Below are 11,705 nucleotides of genomic sequence, written 5' to 3'. Positions count from 1 at the left end.
GTAACAGGGCTGAACAAAGACACATTCCTTTAAGCAATGAAGCTGTTTTAACAGCTGTCTGATGACATAAACTTTTCAGCCATCAAGGGAGACATGAATTATTAGAGGAGAATGCCTGAGCCAGAGATAGCAGTTGGATTATAGGCAGATATATACAAAGAGTAAAGGAATACTGTCTCAACACCATGGTTACAGCCTCAGGGTTGGCTGTTGCTGTCCCCCAGATCTGTAATGTGAGGGCCACTTATGCAGGAATGCAGCCACCTCTCTCCCCAATAATGGCACCCGATCATGCACAGGAAGCCACGAAGACAAAATGGACATCTCAGCTGTCAAGTGCAGGAAGTGGCAGGGAGTGTGGTTGACACACCTGGAGGTGGGGGCTTCTGCCTTCCCTCTTCTCCAGGTAGGGACAGGGACAGGGACGGGGACAAAAATTTCCCCTGACTCATCTGGCTTGTACAGGTTTAAGAAGCACCAATTTAAAATAGCCCACAGGACAAAAACAAAAATAAGCCCTTTTCTTACAATAGACCCATGATGATACCTAGCTCCATAATTAGAAAAACGTTAGTGCAGGGGGAAAAATTTCACAAAGACAAAACTATTAAATGTAAGTTGAATATGTTCTAAAACTTGGTTTGTAAATGCAGAGTTTTATTAACTATATTAAAAATGGCATGAGTGATTTTCCTATTTTACATGAATCCTTGGACAAATTATATTAGTTTGACAATAGATATATGTGTCTTTTCTCTAACCTCATTATTTTAAACTTTCTCATTATTTTAAACAAGGAAAATAAATATTTTATGGGTCAAATAAATTATCATTATTTACACAAAATATTTTAAGGCACAAAAATATATACATACATATTTAACTAAATTAAATAATAACTGCTGTTTTATATAAGGACTGGCTCTTATAAACTCCAAATAATAGTGCAAATCATTATAAGTTGGTTATTTCATTTCTATCTGTATGTGATATTTAAACAGCATCCCTTTGACTGTTGAAATCAACAATGATTATATTATACTGTAAGCATAATTTTTGAAACTTTAACTAACTTTAAGGCCTGTTACTAATATGAACTTAATTAATAACATTGTTACCTGAAATCTTTGATAATTAAAATGCCTAAATACACATTACAAAATAATTGATCATGCATTAACACTTATTTGCTATTTGCAAAGCTCCAATTATCTTGGTAAATTTATGTGAGAAATATTGCCTTTTATACTATATTGTTAAGGATAATTTATTTTAAAAAGCTGAAGTTAAAACTTCAAAATTTTATCTAACTGTATTTGTGTATTTAGATAACCTCCTGCAGATAACAATTGTAATCTCTGGACAAAAACCAGTTAACAATATTGTAATAACTATGTGTGGTGCCAGGTGAGTACTATCAATAGGATCACTTCATAAACTATGTAATTGTCTAAACACTATGTTGAACACCTGAAACTAATATAAAATGTATTTACACTAAAATGTATATTAAAATGCGTGCTAAACTAGAAAGGCTTTGAGTAGTAAAGAAGAGAACAAATAGTTTAGATAAACTTTAATCTTTACTATACAGTCTGTTCTTTAAAAATGAAAGAAAACAATTTGCCCTTTGTCTTCTGTGGAGCATTGAACTCCATGGTTATGTTTTATCTCTGGAAGAGTTAGACTTTTGAGGGGTTATCTATTTGTTGCTTTGCACTGATTTCTTGAATAATTTTAAACAAAAGTCACATTTCCAAGAAGCTAGATTTACTTATTTCTGTGCTTAATACAAACTTTGTTTTCTGGTTTTAATAATTTATTCTTTTTAGAAAACTATGACACGTATTCATCTCCCTATGTGATTTTTTAAAAAGATTTTATTTATCTCTCGAGGGGAAAGGAAGGAGAGAAATATCAATGTATGGTTGCTTCTCGTGAGTCCCCTGCTGGGAACTGGCCTGCAACCCAGGCATGTGCCCTGACTGGGAACCGAACTGCGATTATGTGGTTCACAGGCCCACGCTCAATCCACTGAGCTACACCAGCCAGGGCCTATGTGATTTTTTTGTTTGACAACTCTTTTGTTCTTCTTGTTGAACAAATGAAAACAAGGTCTGCGACTTCCCATGAAGTCACTCAGAACTAGGACCAAATTTCCCCAAATTACTACTTAATTTAGAAGTCCTTTTGTTCCTGGACAGGAGACCTGGCCCTGAACAGGTCTGCCCAGGGCTGGCCTGTAGTGAGTGGGTTCTTGACTTTGTGCAGGAATGATTTCACAATGCCAGTGATTTTTAGAGGATATTTGTTAAAGATGGGGACAGCGAAACAAGGCAGGGCCTATCACAGAAGAAGCAACAGGAGATGGCCTAAGCAGGGCTGCTGTCAGCACACTGGGAAGTCAGAGAAAAGTGGGCCTTGGAGACAAGTTCAGGAGATTAGCTGCTGCTGTCCATTGCTCCGCTGGTTATAAGTCTCACGGGGTCCCTTAGAGTTTATGAGATGTGTGCTTGTGAGGGAAGAAGAGAGGAAAGGAAAGGTGTGGGGACACATTCCCAAGAGGGAGAGGGCAAGGTTCTTTGTTTTGAGGGTTTTATCTCTCTCCTGCAGGCAGGAATCTTAGGGGAGGTCACACTGGAGTATTTCAGGAGAATGTTCATCAGTTTTTTAGGTGTGTCTTTGAGGGTTGTGGTCTCCACTGATTGGCCAATGACAGGGCCGGGTGTCATTAGTCATTGTGGCCGGTCCGGTAATTGCCCACCTGGTGGGCAATTATGCTGCCTTTCTGGGCCTGGAGCTCAAATTCAACAGAGGCCTAGATGTCATCTCTAGGGAGGTGACTTTCTGTATCTGGCTCCAAATTCCTCAGTGAGTTTGTTTAGCTACCTATCTCAGTTTCCCCATTCCATTTGCCAGAAAAATTTCCTAGCTTCTTACTATACTGTCTCACTGTCTCTAATCTAGGTCCACATTGAAAACAACATTGGTGGGCGAAAAAAGAGAAACTGGATTGATTATGTAGTGATAAAATGTTATCAATGTGTTTCAATAATTGTTTATTTTTCTGGTTGAACAGAACATATTTGGGTTCATGAGTAATGTTGAGGCAAAGCTGTTCATGAATTGATGTGTTCTTAGGTACAAAACCCTTGTAATTTGTTGGCAGCTAATACATACTTTATGAAAGAAATTGAAGGCCTTGGACATTTGTCAATATTCTCACTGATCATAAGTTGCTTCTCTCTTGATTGGTTAAATATACCCAAATAGAAAATTCCACTCTCCTTCATTCTGATTCAATACGATCAAATAATCAGAGCTTTTCAGTCTTATCACCTGCTGGTGGTTTCATAAACTATAAAAACCCAAATTGTGTTCTACAAGTGGCAAAAAAGGAAGAGGATCCTAATTTAAAAAAATGGTACCAGATAAAAACAGACTTCTCAAGGAACAAAATTAGCATTTCCAAGACACTAGAGAAAAAGATGACTCCGTTGATATGTGCCTTGTGCTTTTAATGTTTCACTTAGGTTGAGAACCACTGTCATTACCTGTGAATTGCCCATCAGTTTTACAAACTCATTCAAAAGTGGAAAATCAGTTTTAATACTAATGATACATGTTGGACCCACCTGTACCTGGGTGCAGGAGCCCTGTATTTGGCTTGCATGTACAATATCAAAATGGTTATTTGATGTGTTTTCTAGCAACAAATTTCTAGCATAACTTTCTGAGCAACTCAATCTTACTATGAAAGGCAATCCTTAGTTTGTGTTGTTCGTGGTGGCTAAAATGCAGAAGTCTGCACATGCAGACTTCTAATTACTCAGTGGGTGAGGAATCAGAGAAAAAACTTGGGAGCAACCACAAAAACTGAGGAATGAGGGGAGAAATCTAATAAAGGAGGAGGTCACAGAGAAGGTGCCCCAAATGAGGTGTGTAAATGCCATATCTCGGGCTGGCCCCTGGTACTGAGCATGCAAACTCCCAAGAATACAGCCAAGGCTAAAAGAACCAGTAAGAGATTTTAGCTACTGCTCACTGCAAGACAGGCAGAGTTTATGTCAATTATGTTAACCACATGCTGAAACAAAATAACCCATACTATTCAGAGGAACAATGGAATCCAGAATCTCAACAATTAAAATCCTTTGCTCTGTATTGTACTGTCAATGGACCTTTTATCTATGCATGATTTTACATTAACTTTGGTCATTTATAAAACACTGGTTCATTGAGTTATGCATATCCTTCAAATGTTGACACATTTCATTGTTCAGTATTTAAAACCCACAGTCATTAATGTTACTACTGATCTTATAAGACAAGATTTTAAATATCATAAAACTCTTGTGCTCATTACAGTGGATACAAATTTTTCAAAATTCCAATTTTCACTTGAAATTTCAAATTTTACTGTAGGCAGCAAATATTGTCACTTTCCTTGAAGTAACAAACTCATATCATTCAATTTTTTAGAAAATGTCTTCCAAATACTAAATTCTGAATTATCAGTGTGTATGTCATTATTTTTTCAATTAAAAAGTGTTTCATGAAAGAATCAGCTAGCTCTGTTCTTAGCTCAATCAACCACATATTACTTTGTCTCTCTGCTTCTGTGTTGTGACCATTTAAGGCCTGACAGGTTCACAAGATTTAGGCAGACAGAAGAATATTCACAGAGCCATTGCAATGACTGATATGCCTTTATTCAAGGGTGGGCAATCCATGCATGCTGCAAGCTGCATGTCCCCTTGCATGTTTCTGCATGTCACCTATCTCCTCTGTGTGGCACCCAGCATAGCACCCAGCAGGGAGTCCCTACCCCCTTAAATACTGGAGACAAACAAAGATGGCAGGATGCCAACAGATCTTATGCAACAGAGCTTCACACTACCCATATGAGTCCACTCAAGGCCATGGGAACACTTTATTGGACCCAGTCTCTGGGCTATGAGATCCTTCCTTATCAGGCCCATTCTCAAGGTTATGGTAAATGGCTTTCCTTAGTTGCCCAGAAACCTGGGTGAAGAAGCCAAGACTGCCTCCATTTACCCTACAGCTTCATTATGCAGCAAAACTGATTTTTTGCATGATTCAAAAAATTATGATTCACGATTCAAAAAATCATGATTCTATTGTTACATAGAATATTAAAAAGACATGTATTTAAAAGTGAAGATTTAAAGAAAGTAATAGTGGCTCTGGCTTCATCAAGTAAATTCTTATGTAATTAGCTACCAGCACAGCTTGGTGCCACTGCCTTGATTTGTGCTTACATGCCAACAGTCTCATGGCTGATTTTGTACTATCACTGCAAATGTCATAATATTAAAACAAGCAAATAATAACTTACCATTTTTCACGAAAATAGTTTTGGCATCTTGGGGAATCTCTGGAGTCACCAGATCACACTTTGAGAACTACTGTGTAAGAGAAAATGTAAACAGAGGACACTGACCTCAAGGTGACTCACATGTTTTAATCAGTTAGAAAAGGAATTTAAAGCAGCTATTATAAGTATGCTCAGAATTTTAAATAGAAATATGCTCAAAATGAATGATCAAATAAGAAATCTCAGAATAGAAACTACTCAAAAGAACCAAATAGAAAGTTACGGAACTGAAAAATACAATTCCAAAGTTTTAAAAATTCACTGGATGGGCTCAACAGTAGGTTGGAAAGGAAAGAAGAAAAAGTCAGTAACTGGCAGACAAATTTATAGAAGCTATCATATCTAAAACATAGAGATAAAAAATTTGAAAAAATAAACACAGCCAGACTCTATCAAAAGGTCTAACATACTTGTAACTGGAATCTAAGAAAAAGAGGAAGAGAATGGGGCAGAGATAAGTATTTGAAAAACAAACAGCCCAATGTCCAAAAATGAGGGAAAGACATACATTTATAAATTAAAGTTCATTGGAGAACCCCAAGGAGAAATACAAAGAAAACCACACAAAGGCACATGACAGTCAAATTGCAAAAAGCCAAAGAGAAAGCGAAAGTCTTAAAAGTCTTCAGAGAAATGACACAGTACATTCAGGGAACAATAACAACTGATAATTTGTTTCTCATCAGAAACACCAGAGATTGGAAGATAGAAGAACTACATTTTTCATACTTTTAATATGCTGAAGGAAAACAATCTCAGCCCAGGATTCTATATCCAATGAAAATGTCCTTGAGCCCTGACTGGTGTGGATCAGTGGGTTGAGTATCATCCTGCAAACTGAAAAGTTCTCCAGTTCAATTCCCAGTCAGGATGCGTTCCTGAATTGTGGGCCAGTTCCCCAGTTGGGGACATGCTAGAGGCAACTGATAGATGTTTCTCTCATACATCAATGTTCTTCTTCCTCTCTTTCTCCTCTCCCCCCACCCCTAAAAAAAACAAAAACAAAAACAAAAACCCCATAAATTAAAAAAATTTTCTAAAAAAGAAAATGCCCTTTAATATTGAAAGTAAAATAAAGACACTTTCAGATAAAGGAAAACTGAACGTATTCATGGCCAGCAAATTCAGACTTCAGAAAATGCTAAGGTGTTTTTTTAGGTCAAATTGAAATGATATTAGGTGAAAATTCTGATTTGCAGGAAATAATGAAGAGTACTAGAAATAGTAAATATGTGTGGAAATATTTTTAAGAAATGATTTTAATCTTGATTTCTTTAAAATATTGGGTTGGCCAAAATGTTAGTTTTTTTTTTTTTATATGATGGCTTCAGTAGTGCTTAATTGTCTTTAACTTCATTGGAAACAATTTTGTTAGATTGTATTGTGACTACTATTCCATCAATGTGCATTTAAAAAAACTTACCAAAATTTGTGAATTGTTGTGCAGCCATTTTAATATTTAAAATGGATGAAAATGTGCGACATTTTGGGCATATTGTGTTTTATTATTTCAAGAAGGGTAAATTTGCAAATTAAATGCAAAAAAGATTTGTTCAGTGTATGGAGAAGGTGCTGTGACTGATCAAATGTGTTAAAAGTGGTTTGCAAAGTTTCTTGGTACTATTGACATTTTGGCCAAGTAATTCTTTGCTGTGGAGCTATGTTATGTGTTGGAAGATATTTAGCAGCACCCTTGGTTTCTACCCACTAGGAGCCAATAGTGGGAGTTAGCTAACATCCTCAAAATATTCATATCAATAAAGTTATTGGTGAAAATGAAAAAATATGTTTTACATTTTATGGAAAAAACCATATGGACTTTTTGGCCAGCCCAATACATGTGACTGTATAAAGCAAAAATTATAACTATGTATCATGGTTTTGCTGTGTATATACAAGGTCTGTCTAGAAAAAGTCCAGCCATTGTTAATGTAATGAAAACAGTTTGTGGGACATCAATGTGACCTGGGAGCCAAGGAAAGTGGACTGGGGTGCTCATGTGTGAGCAATGACTGGCATCCAATGAATTGGCATCCAATTTTGCATTAAGTTTAAACATTTCTCAGTGGAAACTATTCAGATGATTCAGAATGCCACAGTTGTGGGCAACTGGTGATTGGCAGATTCATCATGACAACATGCTGGCTCATGCATCATGTCTCATGCAGAACATTTTGGTGAAACATCAAGTCACCCAAGTGACTCAGACCCCCTACAGCCCAGATTTGGCACCCTGCAACTTCTGGCTTGGGAAAACTAAAATCACCTTTGAAAGGGAAGAGATATCAGACTGTCAGTGAGATTCAGGAAAATATGATGGGGCAGCTGATGGCAATTGGGAGAACCATGTCAGGTCCTAAGATGGCTACTCTGAAGGGGGCTGAGGCATCATTGTCCTTTGCACAATGTTTCTAGTATCTTCTTCATAAATGTCTCTATTTTTCATATTACATGGCTGGATACCTTCTGAACAGACCTCATATATGAAATATGTACAACTATAGGATAAAAAATGAGTGGGAGTATGAAGAAGCCTATATAGGTGCAAGTTTTTTACATTTTATGTGAAGCAGCATAACATTAATTCTAAATAGATTGTGTGAAGAATGTACATTGTAACCAATAGATCAACCATGGAGTGGGGGTTATAGTTAAAAAGACAATATGGAAATTAAAATGAAATTCTAAAAGTAATCAATTAGTCAAAAGAAACCAGGAAAGAAAGACAAGAGGAACAAAATCAGACGCAACAAACAGAAAACAAGTAGTGAAATATATGCCCTAAATTAAACTATATCAATAATTACAATAAACGTAAATGAAGCGAACTTTCTATTTGATAGCAGATATTATTACAGTACATATTTTTTAAAAGGCAAAACTCTGATAATCCTGTGAAAGAGTCAGGGTAGATGGACTCCCGGGCCTCTGGCTTGTGGCACTGCTCCTCACCGTAATCTGTCATTGTGGCCCTCCCTGATGCCCATGTATCGCCTGAGCAGCACACTGTAGCTGGGACAGCATCCTCTTTTGGAGAGTGGGCAGTGGGCAGTGGCCAGGCACGCATGGGCACAGAGGCTGGAGAAAATGATGAAAGTGTCCAAACTATCCTCAAATTTATATGCAGTGAAAAATACCCAGATGAAGCCCCCCTTTATGAAATATTCTCCCACGACAATCTAGAAGGTAATGATGTCTCAGGCCTTTTAAAATTATAATTACAGGCAGAAGAAAACATTGGTGTGGTGATAATCTTTACTTTAGTGACAGCTGTGCCAGAGAAGTTACATGAAATAGTGGATCAAATAAAAACTAAAGGAGAAGAAGAAAAGAAAGAAAAAGAATCAGAAGAAGTTGAAAAGCAATGGCTTTCCATGGCCTTCCTGTTACAACCGAGAATTTCTTGAGGCCAGGTTTGATGTAGCACTCTTAGAAATAAAAAAGAAATGAATGAAAGAAGAGCAAGCAGGAAAAATGAATTAAACGGAAAATCACTATTTTAAACAGATTGTAATTTTGACACGTCTGATATCTGATTCTTGGAGGATGCTGGAGACAATATGGAGGGAGACCAGACTTTGTTCCGGGAAATGGATGCCGGGAGCTGGAGGATGACAAGGATGACCCAGACCACAATCCTGCTGACCGAGAGGATAACTTGAAGAACTAATAATGGACTATTTCTATCTCCAGAAGTTTGACTGCCACAGTATCTATGGCTATGATGAGAGGGTGTTGATTTTTTTTCTTTTTTTCTAAGTAAAAATCATTTTCAGGAGATTATTCTTCTGATAGCGTTCATTAAGTTTAGTAAACTGACCTTACAATTTCAAAAATACAATAAAATTAAATAAGCAAAACTCAACTATTTGCTCCCTCAAGGGGACACAATTAAGTATTTGTACTTTGTCTATAGTATTTGAAAGTATAATTCACTTTCTAACATGGGCAGAGAAATAATAACTTCCTAGAAATTTCTCTTTCTGCAACAAAGTCCTGAGAAACAGCTGGACTGCCTATAGAGAAAACTGAAGATGAGAGTGTGGTTTGCCCCTGGCACCCGTCCACCCATTTGAGTGCTCCTGACCCCCACACCATCCAAAAGCCCATGACCAGTGTTTTGCCTTCTGACTTAATGCATCCTATGCTCTGTGGTCTGCTAGGTGTAGCTTCCTTCTTTTCCATCCCTCCAGGTCCATGTGTCTGTTAATCATATAAATTGATAAAGTAATTCACAAAAGTGTTATTTACTAATAACATATTCCTATTCCACGACATGGGTGTAACAAGGGTAGTCCATTGCTTCACTGTGCACTTAAAGAAGGACCTTACTCAGGACTAAGCACAACACGGGTGCCATCCATTTAGTCCTCCCCAAGATCTTTATGAGACAGATGCTGTGATTGTTAACATTTCCCAATCAGTAAAACTAAGGTGTGCAGAAGTGAGTCTCTCCCCTCCATCACACACACAGTTACATGTGTGCAGTTCAAGTATGAAAAACAGGACTTAAACTCAGTGTATCTGATTCTAACACACAATCCGTTAAATCTAAGGAATAGTTCTGGCATTATGACAGACATGAGAGAAGAGACACAGAGGCAAAGTAGCTGTTTTATCCTTTGAAACCATTTAAGTAGTCCTCTGTCCCCTAGCTATACAGTGACCACATGATAAGCAGCTTTGCTGAGGGAATAAAAGTCAGTGCTGTAAAAGGCACTGTTGGATAACTGTGATTCAGGTCCTTTGTACATGTTACTGTATTTAATTTTTATGATAAAAAAGGCAGGCTGTTTTTTCCCCTTACATTATAGATGAGAATGTATAAATGTTTTAAAAGTTATAGTTACAAGTTATAAAATAAGGTATACTGGTCTTTTCTTCCAATAAACTAATCTCATGAGAGTAGAAGGCAAAAAACCTCACCTATAGTGTGTCAGGTATGACTTTGTTACTAGAAATCTGTATTTGGTTTGATCACTTCTTACAACAGACTTGTATTCAGATATTACTACCATAATGAAAATAAGAACGAATGTGATTCAAGACCATTTTCTGAGGATAGGAAAAGCTACTTCTAACATATTGCAGATGTGGTTCCTGAAAAGCTTGATGGCTTCCCTCACAGAGGTTGGAATACACCTATTGGGTTTCAGCACAGTGTTCTGAATATTGCTTGCCTTAGAGCCTCTTTCTCCAGGAAAAAAAAGTATGACCCTGACACAAGAGTACCAAAAGAATAGCACCACAAAGTCTCGGGGAGAATCTGTTTTGCTGCTTACATTTTTTTTCTTATTTCTGGACAGTCACTGATCAAAGTGGTGGACATCTGTTTTCTGTCATGTTTTTCTCTGAAGCTCTTGGGAGCACTGAAGTTCATGGCTTAGCTAATGCCTGACTATTCTTTGAAAAGTGTTAAGCTATCAATACCTCTTCTGTTAGTGCCACCTGCCCAACTAACAAAGACTTTAATGAGAATGACTGAGGAAATTGAGTACTAGGATAGGAGGGAGGAAATTATGACAAAATATCTTGCCTTGACTTGCATAGGATTCGGCAGCTCTCTAGTTTTTTGACCTCTGGCAAATTGGTTTATGAGCCAGTGTCCTCCTCTGTGGGTGTCAGCGTCCTCTTCCGAGCCTGCTCTGAGATAAGAGAAGGTGTGGGTTGTTGGCACTGTAGGAGAGGAAAACTTTTTCCTTTGTCCTCTTATGTTGGTGACCAGGGGCCTGCAAATTAAACTCACAAAAGGCAGATTAAAAAGAGAAAATGTGTATTTGTATATACAAGAAGTGTCTAGCTCCCTAAGTGATTGAAGTTAGATGGAGGCTTAGAGAACTAACTCAGTAGAGAAAATGGAGGGGGAAGAAAAGGCTTCTATGGGAAGAACAAATAGGTTTGTTTAGAAAAGACAAATGGGTTTTAAGAACAAGCAGGAGATAAGGAAGTTGATGATAATGTTTGTCTAAGCAGGTGTGAGTGATTTTTCCTGAGAAGGGTTTTATGGTACGTTTATCTTGTTCTTTCTCCTGGGAGTAGATGGACTCCAAAGAGGGGATTCATGGCAGCCTCATTTCGCAGAAGGTGCTACTTTTAGTCAGATAAGGGACAGTCTGAGGTGTTTTTCTCCATCTGGGATTCTCAAATGTCTTCATCTTAAAATAATTTTTACACTGACTCTGGGGAGCCCACTCAGCCTCCACAGTACTATAGTCATACAAGGAAGCTGGTGTAGGTCTAAAGTTTAGGGGAAGGAAGATGAATCTCTGTTATGGACTTAGTTGTATCTCCCCAAATTTATACATTG

The 11,705-nt window shown here is 37.5% G+C and overlaps 1 pseudogene; it reads left to right on the top strand.

The window, feature by feature from the left end:
- The first annotated feature begins 8,463 nt into the window (after positions 1 to 8,463).
- On the top strand, positions 8,464 to 9,068 carry LOC118983813 (RWD domain-containing protein 1-like; annotated as a pseudogene).
- Positions 9,069 to 11,705: the final 2,637 nt, after the last annotated feature.

This window comes from Sturnira hondurensis, unplaced genomic scaffold (genome assembly GCF_014824575.4).
Source record: "Sturnira hondurensis isolate 20B ecotype Veracruz unplaced genomic scaffold, ASM1482457v3 Scaffold0000460, whole genome shotgun sequence".
NCBI classification, from domain to species: domain Eukaryota; kingdom Metazoa; phylum Chordata; class Mammalia; order Chiroptera; family Phyllostomidae; genus Sturnira; species Sturnira hondurensis.
Note: the sequence above shows the minus strand (reverse complement) of the source record. Positions and strands in the feature narration are given on the sequence as shown.